The sequence below is a fragment of the Mustela nigripes genome, chromosome 12 (assembly GCF_022355385.1).
Source record: "Mustela nigripes isolate SB6536 chromosome 12, MUSNIG.SB6536, whole genome shotgun sequence".
Lineage (NCBI taxonomy): Eukaryota > Metazoa > Chordata > Mammalia > Carnivora > Mustelidae > Mustela > Mustela nigripes.
In genome coordinates, this window is record NC_081568.1 from 85,137,057 (window position 1) to 85,146,939 (window position 9,883).

Genomic DNA, 9,883 nt, shown 5'->3' on the forward strand with positions numbered 1-9,883 from the left:
ACGGTGCAGGACCAGATACGTAATTTGTGAGGCCCAGGATCAAATAAAATTACAAATCCTTGTTGGAAACGTATTAAAAAATTCAAGGTAGTGATACATGAGCCTACACCAAGCCTGGGGCATTCTGAGCACAGGCCCTGTGCCACAGCATAGGTTTCATGGCCAAGACTTCATGTCCTCAGTACCAAGCCGAGCAGCCTGCTGCAGGCATTGTGCTGTGTGCACAGGTCCAGAGCAGAAGAGCTAGAGTGGTGAGGAGCAGCTGAAGCAGGTGATCTCAGGTTTCACCTGCAAACAGACTGCTCAGCAGTGGATGGGGCAAAAGGTGAGTGAAGAGGATATCAGGCTGGGCCACCAGAGGAATCAGAACCCCAAACAAGTAAATGACTCCAAAGTTGCTTCTCACTGAGATATGCCTAAAATTCTAGAAAACCTACATGGTAATTTGGGGAGTAATCATTCTTTCATTTATGATAGTAATGGATAGATCTCTTTTGCTTCACCATTAAGAATGGTCTTGGCATTGATTTAAATGAGATCACACTTATTAATGTGAAAGAACACCCTACTTGTAGCATTATGTACACTTAATTATTAAAACATTAACTAATAAAATAGTTTTGTTTTCTTCTGTTCTGGTTACTTATTGCTATATCACAAAGGACCCCAAAATTTAGTGGCTTAAAACAATTCCCTTTTACTATAGTTCATGATCTTGTGGCTAGGAATTTGGGCAGGACTTGACCAGTTGTTTTTTCTACTTTATGTGGTATCAACTGAGGCACTTGGTGCTATTCACCTCTTGGGTAAGCTGGTCTAGAGGGCCTAGGATGCCTTTGCTTACATGTCTGGTGTCTTAACAGGGTTGACTAGAAGTCTGGGCTCAGCAGGGACTGCCAGCCAGGGAATACACATGTGTCCTCTCTAGCATGGAAGGTGCAGGATGGTTGGATTTCTTACTCGGTGGCTCAGGGTTTCTAGACAGAGCATTCAAAGGAACCCAGGTGATTATTTGGCCATATAGTCAAGGGTCCATATCTGGGCTCTCTACTCTGTTCCACTGGTCTATATGTCTGTTTTTGTGCCAGTACCCTGCTGTCTTGGTGATCACAGCTTTGTAATAAAGCTTGAAATCAGGCAAAATATCCAATGGAAAAAAAGACAGTATTTTTAATAAATGGTGCTGGGAAAATTGGACAGCTATGTACAGAAGAAGAAACTCGACCATTCTCTCACAACATACAGAAAGATAAACTCGAAATAGGTTAAAGACCTCAACGTGAGGCAGGAATCTGTCAAAATCCTAGAGGAGAACATAGGCAGTAACCTCTTCAACATTGTCCACAGCAACTTCTTTCAAGATATGTCTCCAAAGGCAAAGAAAACAAAAGCAAACTTTTGGGACTTCATCAAGATCAAAAGCTTCTGAACAGCAAAGAAAACAGCCAAACAAATCAAAGAGGCAACCCATGGAATGGGAGAAGATATTCACAAATGACACTCTAGACAAAGGGCTGATATCCAAGATCTATAAAAAACTCCTCAAACTCAACACCCAAAAAACAGATAATCATGTCAAAAAATGGGCAAAAGACATGACAGACACTTCTCCAAAGAAGACATACAAATGGCTAAGAGACACATGAAAAAATGTTCATCATCATTAGCCATTAGGAAGATTCAAATCAAAAACCACATTGAGATACCACCTCACACCAGTTACAATGGCCACGATCAACATGACAGTGAACAACAAGTGTTGGAGAGTATGTGGAGAAAGGTGAACCCTCTTACACTGTTGGTGGGAATGCAAGTTGGTGCAGCCACTTTGAAGAACAGTGTGGAGATTCCTCAAAAAATTAAAAATAGAGCTACCCTATAACCCTACAACTGCACTACTGGGTATTTACCCCAAAGATACAGATGTGGTGAAAAGAAGGGCCATATGTACCCCAATGTTCATAGCAGCAATGGCCACAATAGCCAAACTATGGAAAGAATCAAGATGCTCTTCAACAGATGAATGGATAAAGAAGATATGGTCCATATATACAATGGAATATTATGCAGCCACCAGAAGGGATGAATACCCAACTTTTGTATCAACATGGTTGGGACTGGAGGGGATTCTGCTGAGGGAAATAAGTCAAGCAAAGAAAGTCAATTATCATATGGTTTCACTTACTTGTGGAGCATAAGGAATAACATGGAAGACATTAGGAGATGGAGAGGAGAAGTGAATTGGGGTAAATTGGAGGGGGGAAAGAACCATAAGAAATTGTGGACTCTGAGAAACAAACTGAGGGTTTTGGAGGGGAGGCAGGTAGGGGGATGAGTGAGCCTGGTGGTGGGTACTAAGGAGGGCAAGTATTGCATGGAGCACTGGGTGTGGTGCATAAACAATAAATCTTGGAACAGTGACCAAAAAAAAAAAAAAAAAAAAAAAGGACCCAGCTGGCAGCTGCAAGGCTTCTTGTGACCTAGCTTCAGAAATCACAGAATGTAACGTTTGCCACATTCTATTTGTCAAGGGAGTCACTGAGGCCAGCATAGATTCAAAAGGAGGGGAATAAAGTGGTCTTCTCAATGGGAGGAAAAGCAAAGCATTTGTGGCCATCTTTAATTTGGCATGTTCTTGTTAAAATTTATTATAAATTACATGATAGGGTGACTCACTCCTTTAGTGTAGAATCTCTCTCTGTGTCTATATCTATCTGTCTATATCTATCTATCTATCTATCTATCTTTAATTAGGGTTGCTGGAAAAAACACAAATACCGCATGAGATTTATTTATCCTAAAAAACTATTTGTTGTTTATCTGAAAGCCAAATGTGACTGGGAATCTTTTCTTCTTTCTAAGTCTGGCAACACTGTTTTCATTATTCCTACACATATTGTATATGCACCAAAGTAGACAGTCTATATGGGAGTATATTCTCAGCTTGGTCAGAGGACATGAGCCTTTGAGAAGCTCAATTGAGATAGTAAGTCTGTAACATAAAGCAATCCCAAGAAGCAAACTGCATGGAAGGAAGGGCTGGTTTACTTTTCTGATCAACTGATAATTAGCTAGAAGCATTTCTGCCTTTAAGGATAGGAAGGATAACATGCAGGAGCAGCTAAAGGACCAGGTTCCCGAGTTGAACAAATCTGGGCTCAAGTGCCAACTTGCCTCTGACCAGCTGTGTGATCTCAGAAGACAAGACAATGCCTCTGAATGCTGCTGCCTTATTTATTAAAGGATAAAAATACCTTACAGGGTTGTCTCCAGGGTTAAATGGATGTGTGTAAAGTACCGACCATGGTGCACATAATGAGTACTGAACAATGTTAGGGGCTATTACTGTTATTTTAAATCTTAATGAGCAGAATAGGCTGAACACAATTTTTCTAATTATTGAAATTTGGATGAAAGTCTATTCATGCAAGACATACAGTTGCAAGTGTTTTAAAAATTTCTTAGTATCTTCATATAGCTAGGCACACAAAAAGAGCTCAACAAATACTTGCTTATCAGCCTCATTCATTTCTACGCACAGAACACTGAGAAAGGGTGGTTAATGGCTCCAGTTTGTTCACTGTGAGGTAAATATTTGCTAGCGATGTTGCTCATGTAGTAGTGACTAGCTCCCAAACCCTAAATACCTACTCAGCCTCTAAAACCCTAACTAGGATGACTAGTTCTTTTTATCACTTGCAAGAAGATAAGAGTTAATCTTTTGATTTTCATCTTTCTGCACTTGATTCCCCAGCAAGTGAAACCAGCCATAGTCTTTCAACCACAAAGCCCACTTTAAATATTCAGTGGCTAGGGAGCCTGGGTGGCTCAGTGGGTTAAGCCGCTGCCTTCGGCTCAGGTCATGATCTCAGGGTCCTGGGATCGAGTCCCGCATCAGGCTCTCTGCTCAGCAGGGAGCCTGCTTCCTCCTCTCTCTCTCTCTGCCTGTGTCTCTGCCTACTTGTGATCTCTCTCTGTCAAATAAATAAATAAAATCTTTAAAAAAAAAAAATAAATAAATAAATAAATAAATAAATATTCAGTGGCTAGCACAGGGACAGTTCAACACATTTTTCTTCAAGGGCTGAAAAGTGTGCACACTAAACAAAACAAAAGTGTACATACTAATTAAACATTTGTAAAATACTGATACTGTGGGCTACATATAAGTTTATGTACTTTAAGCATTAGCACAATTTTCTAACTTACTTGTTCCTAGACAGCATCACTGTCCAGTAGAACTTTCTGAGATGATGAGAATGTTCTGGGTCTGTGCTATCCAACAGGGAAGCCAATAGCACACATGGCTACCAAGTACTTAAAATGTAAGGAATTGTATTTTAAGTTTCATTTATGTTTTTTTTAAGTTTATTTATTTATTTCTATACCCAATGTGGGGCTCAAACTCATGACTCTGACATCAAGAGAGAGTCTCATGCTCTTATGATTACCAACAAAGCACCCCAAATTTCAGTTAGTTTTAATGAATTAAAATTGCCACATGTTGCTGGGGGCTCCAGGATTGCACAGTGCCACTACTGGCAGTAAATGACATTTGGAGACTCTACCAATGTTTAAAGTCATCAAAAGTTCACTTCTGTTCAGCTTCACTGTGAACTTCACCAACTCAGTAAGATATTCTGAGCTTGCTTAAGTTTATTAGACTGTAGATCCAGAGCAAGATGTCCCATTTCTCTGACCCACAGTGATACGAATTATAGGTTACGGCATTTTTTCCCTTTGAGCTTAGAAATGTCTTTATAATCTTCCTTATTATTAGGCTCTGGAAAGTCATCAAGTTAACAAGAAGCTACTACTTACCGAGGGCTAACTGTGCTGAACATTTGATCAAGTGTCACCTCGGAATTAAATCCCAAGCATTCCAACCACAGATCTGCATCTTCTTCTTTGTGTCAGAAACTAAGATACTCTTCTTCATTGTTTTCTCCTATTCTAAAAAAACAATAATTACCCTGGGGACTTAATGTCAGAATGAAGGAATAAAGAAAATTGGTAGGTATTTGCTGAAATCTGCCCCAAAAGCTTATAAGCAAACAAAGGAAAAGGGGTAAGTGTATATTGAACATAAACTTTCGCAAAAATGATTAAAACCTTCTACAAAGGTACGAAGGTAGGAGTTTGGACATTGGAGTCCAGTGGCTAGGGGAAGGGGGGAAATGATGAGGAAAAACACAATTATGAGTTTAAGCTGTACTACTTGAGGAAGAACTGCCAGACTTATACAAAGCCATCAGGGGGAAAAAAAAAAGGATATCACTATGCTCTTTCAGTATCTTATTCTTAAAAAACAAAAGTGATCATTCCTGGAACTCTGATAAGAAAGGTTCCAGTAGGCAGGTCAGCTGAGGTTCAGCCAGAAAGGCTATTTACTTAATAATGTGCTGCCAGGATTGAAGGGAAAGAGACATTCTAAGTTTGAAACTCAGACTAGACTATAACCATGGGAAACGGATTCACATATTTTCTAGGGAGAAGCAGATATTATCAATAATAATAATAACAACCTACATAGCTATCACTGTTACAAAATTCACATGAGAACGCTTATCATATTCATCTTTGATAAATGCCATTTTTTCTTTACATAAAGATAATAATACATTTTCAAATTATCAAATAGCTAAAAAATATCTGATTTTCAACCTAAGTTAGAAGGTGAATTCTCGGAGGCTAACAGGTGCTTGTCTGAGGATCTCACAGGTACAGATTTTGTTTTGTTGCAACAAATATTCATGAATGTTTGCCAGGCTCTATGCCAGGTACCAGGTATATATTGGGGGACGAAAGAGACACAGTTCTTGTCCTCATGCAGCTTAGAGTCTAGCAGGGGAGACACACTGAAAAAGTTAATGCCATAATAAATACCCAATTAATGTCTTAAGGGAAAACCACAGCATACAATGCGAGACAAAAATGGGGAGTTTCTAATTTAGGCTGGGAGCTGTTTCACAGCCAGTTAAACAGACCCCACTCAGCTATCAGGGATTTCACTAGGTAAAATGATTCTGTAAGCATCCAAGTGATTTAAGTATTATTTCAGGATTTTGTGGTCAGAAGCATCCATCCAGTTTCCATCCATCCACCCAGTTTTCATCCTTGACATGTGATTCAAAAACTTTTTTCACTCCTAGTACCCTGTACCGCAAAAAAATAACAACATAATCCACATGTTATTCCCTTCAGATCTTGGTAAGTTTCCTAAAGCCTGCCTCATTCCATGCTCTGTGGAACTAAAAGCCCATTCCAGCACTTCTGCAAATTCACAGGGAGTCTATGCTTTCACGGTCACCTCTGGCCTCAAACACCTGCTTTTGCAATGGGTTTCCATTATGGAATATACTGCTTCCTGTAAATGCGGTTTCTGTTCCATGCCATGCTAACCCTCATGTGAAACTCAGCCTCCTTTATGACTGCCACAGAACTCTCACTCTCTCAGGGCATTTGAATGTATTCTGAAGATCTGAGGGGGTAGGGGATGAAGTCTGCACTTGTCAGGATAAGTCAACTGCTATAACAAGTCTCTACTGCATAAACTTAACAATAGCGAAAGGATAGTCTCTTACTCATATCATAGTCCCATGGAGATGGCAAGGAGTCTGATCCTTACAGTCCTTCACAGAGGTTTCATTCATCTGGTGGCTCTAACATCTGCTGGGGTCATGGAGCCCTCTACCCGATCTTCTGCAGCCAGCCTGCAGGAGAGGGAAGAGTGTGGAGCATAAGGTGGTAGTTGTGTAAGCCAGGCCTGGAGGTGGCATCACTCCTGCCAACATTCCACTGGCTAGAACTAGTCACATGACTGTACCTAACTGCAAAAGAGGCTGGGAAATGTAGTCTAGTTTTGTGCCCAGGAAGAAAATGGTATTTTGTAGAACACCTAATTTTTCATTGTCATAGGATCTATACCACAGAAACACAAAAAATTTCAACTTTAATGTTACATCTTCTAATTTTAGGGATTCTTTGGTCTTTTCACTATAGGGGATATTTTAATGTGATGCCCAGGTTCATGCCGACATTTCTCTCTCACTTTACTCTTTTCATCCTTTTCTCTCTTCCCAAAACCCAACAGAGTTTAATTTTTTTTCCTAAAAAGGGTTTTTAACTCTTTCTCCCACAAATTCCTGATGCTTTTGCCATCCATCAAAATGTCCCACCAGAAAACAAAGAGTGTTTCACCACAGAAATCTTTATGGGTCTTCAGATTTGAGGCCATCAGAGATACCATATGACATATGTCTGTGCTTCTCAAACTGACGTTAATGTATTCTGGAGAATATGGAACCTCAAGAGAAAAAAATCTATTTCTGACTCAGCACAATTCCCACAAGAGCCATATGTGTGCTTTCCCTCTTCTTTGGGGGAAGAGTTCCTTTGCACCCCATTGCTCCAATATGCTGTCTAAATCTTCCAAATATAATTGGAGTGTGTGTGTGTGTGTGTGTACACAAGCATGCTACATTCTTTCTTTCCTCTTTGCTGGTGAAACTGAACTGTGGGGCCCCAAATCCTGCCTTGCCCTTCACTTGAAGAGAAAAGCAGAAACAAGAGGCAGAGAGGAAAAGTGAACTGGGGGTTTCAGGCCTCTGAGTCACTCCTTTCCTCATCCTTCCTGGTTATATGAACCAATAGATGCCCTTCTCTCTCTGGCCTAGTTCACATATGTCTGTCACTTACACCCAAAAGAATTCTGGCTTAAATAGCATACATGGCAATTTTCCTGAGGAGTCATTGTTTACCATCAAATTTGTACAACTACCCAACATTATTTTTATTTTGCATCATGTATCTATAGATCATATATATAACTGAACACCCACCTGTAGCGAGGTGCCCAGACCTGTACCTATTCCTCCCCATTTAGAGGTGCTTACGTGGCAAAAATGAAGGAACACTCCCTCTTCTCAGTCTCTGGGGAAGGGTCAAACTCCTTCTTCATGGAGGAAGTTTTGCCTGAGGAATCCATGAAATAATGACCTTTTCATGCACTTTCTAGCTGGATGTACTTTTGGGGTGTGGAGCAACTGAAGCTGGTATGTACAACAGAGTAGCAACATCTGAAAAGTCTGCTGAGCCATCTGGCATCAGGAAAATTGGTCCAACTTGCTTCCTGGAGGTTGTGATAAAATTTATAAATTATTTATAACACAAGGACTTCAAGAGAGGCTTATAGGAAAGAAAACTCAGTGTTATCTCAAGCTGCTGGGAGCAAGCTGCTAGTCTCAGCTACCTCCCCCACTACAAGAAAGTGCCAGTTTTAAATGGAAAGGAAACACTTGTAGCTCCATTTCCTCCCTCTCGGGCATAAGCAGCTCTAAAAAAAGAAGCAATGTGAACAGAATGCTTCAGAGAGAGCTATAGCTAGAGTTTGCAAACTGATGAGGAAGCAATAGTGTTAGAAATAGCTTGAGATTAGGGCAGACAAAGAGATTTGCAAATTAGAAAATATATTCTACGGGGATAGACATACCAGATAGGATCTACCTCACTACATGTTTTGCTTTGTGGTATTTTTCCCCCTTTGGTCTCCTAGTTGCAATTAGCATTATCTTCTAATCTAACCATTGCCTACTTCTTGCTTCTTTTCTTCCTATACCTGGGAGTTTCTATTTGTATTTTAGCCACCTTGTTTGAGTAGATGATCAGCCACAGCAGGATATGGGTTTTCTGTGTGTGTGTGTGTGTGTGTGTGTGTGTGTGTGTGTGTGTGTGTTTCAAGTGAAACTGAGCACAGGTTAGTCGCACAACTAATAGGGCTGGTGTCCTACATAAACATCTGCCCATGATTTTCATTTGTTTTCCATAGATTTTTTCACAAATAAAGGGATCCAGGACTCTGTGACAGTGTGCTTGTCATTGTTTTCCTTTATATGAAACAGGCATCAAATTTTAGGAAAATAACCAAATGGCCTACCATGGAGTTGGTTAGGATCATGTGATTGATCATATGAAAACTTGTTTTTGGTTTCTGGTTCTGGGTTAATTTTAAAAATATATTGTTAAATGTGATGTTTTGTTAAGTATAATGTCTCAGTTGTCAAGTATGATGTTTTTGGAAAATTCATAGATTGCATTCTAATCTCCATTACTGGAAATGATTTCTATAATACTCTGATTACAACTAATCTAAGAGATAAAGTACAACTTATATTTTTAAAGAAAGTTCTAAAGTCACCACATTTGGTGTGGGAATTTTAAAGATTTTTTTTTTTTTTTTTTTTTTTTTATCATCAGAGAGAGAGGGGGGGAGAGAGCGAGCAGAGGCAGAGGGAGAAGCAGGCTCCCTGCTGAGCAAGGAGCCCGATGTGGGACTCAATCCCAGAACGCTGGGATCATGACCTGAGCCAAAGGCAGCTGCTTAACCAAATGAGCCACCCAGGCGTCCCTGGTATGGGGATTTTAGTTTGGCAAACCATGCAACAGAACCACTACATAGCCTATGTCCTGTGATAAAATACTCAGATACATACCATACTCTTGGGCATGGCAATATACTCCTGTACTTCTACTTGCTCGATATGTCCAAATACTGTGATGAGAACCAGAGAAATATAATGGTAAGTTGGCTGGTCCCAGGTGTCCAAAGTGCAATTTGATTGGGTTATAGAATAACTTGGTTGACCAGCATTATCTATGTACTCATTTCCCAAACAGGCTACACATCATAAATGTTACCCAATTTATTTTTTTTAAAAGAATTTATTTATTTATTTGACAGAGAGAGAGTAAAAGCAAGGGAAGTCACAGGAAGAGGGCGAAGCAGGCTCCCCAACGAGCAGGGAGCACAACACCTGGCTGGATCCCATGACCCTGAGATCATGATCAGAACTGAAGACAGACACTTAACCAATTGATCAACACA

At 40.1% G+C, this 9,883-nt stretch overlaps 1 long non-coding RNA gene across 2 annotated transcripts in view; it reads right to left on the bottom strand.

Annotated features, from left to right (window-relative positions):
• The window catches only part of LOC132027915 (uncharacterized), a 36,213-nt gene extending 29,477 nt beyond the window's left edge, over window positions 1-6,736 (bottom strand). For both annotated transcript variants that reach the window (XR_009407246.1, XR_009407247.1), the window contains exons 1-2: window positions 6,585-6,736; window positions 4,822-4,953 (exon numbers count right to left, since the gene is read on the bottom strand). This is a non-coding gene — a long non-coding RNA (uncharacterized LOC132027915). The remainder of the gene's footprint in view (window positions 1-4,821; window positions 4,954-6,584) is intronic.
• Between the last annotated feature and the right edge of the window lie 3,147 nt (window positions 6,737-9,883).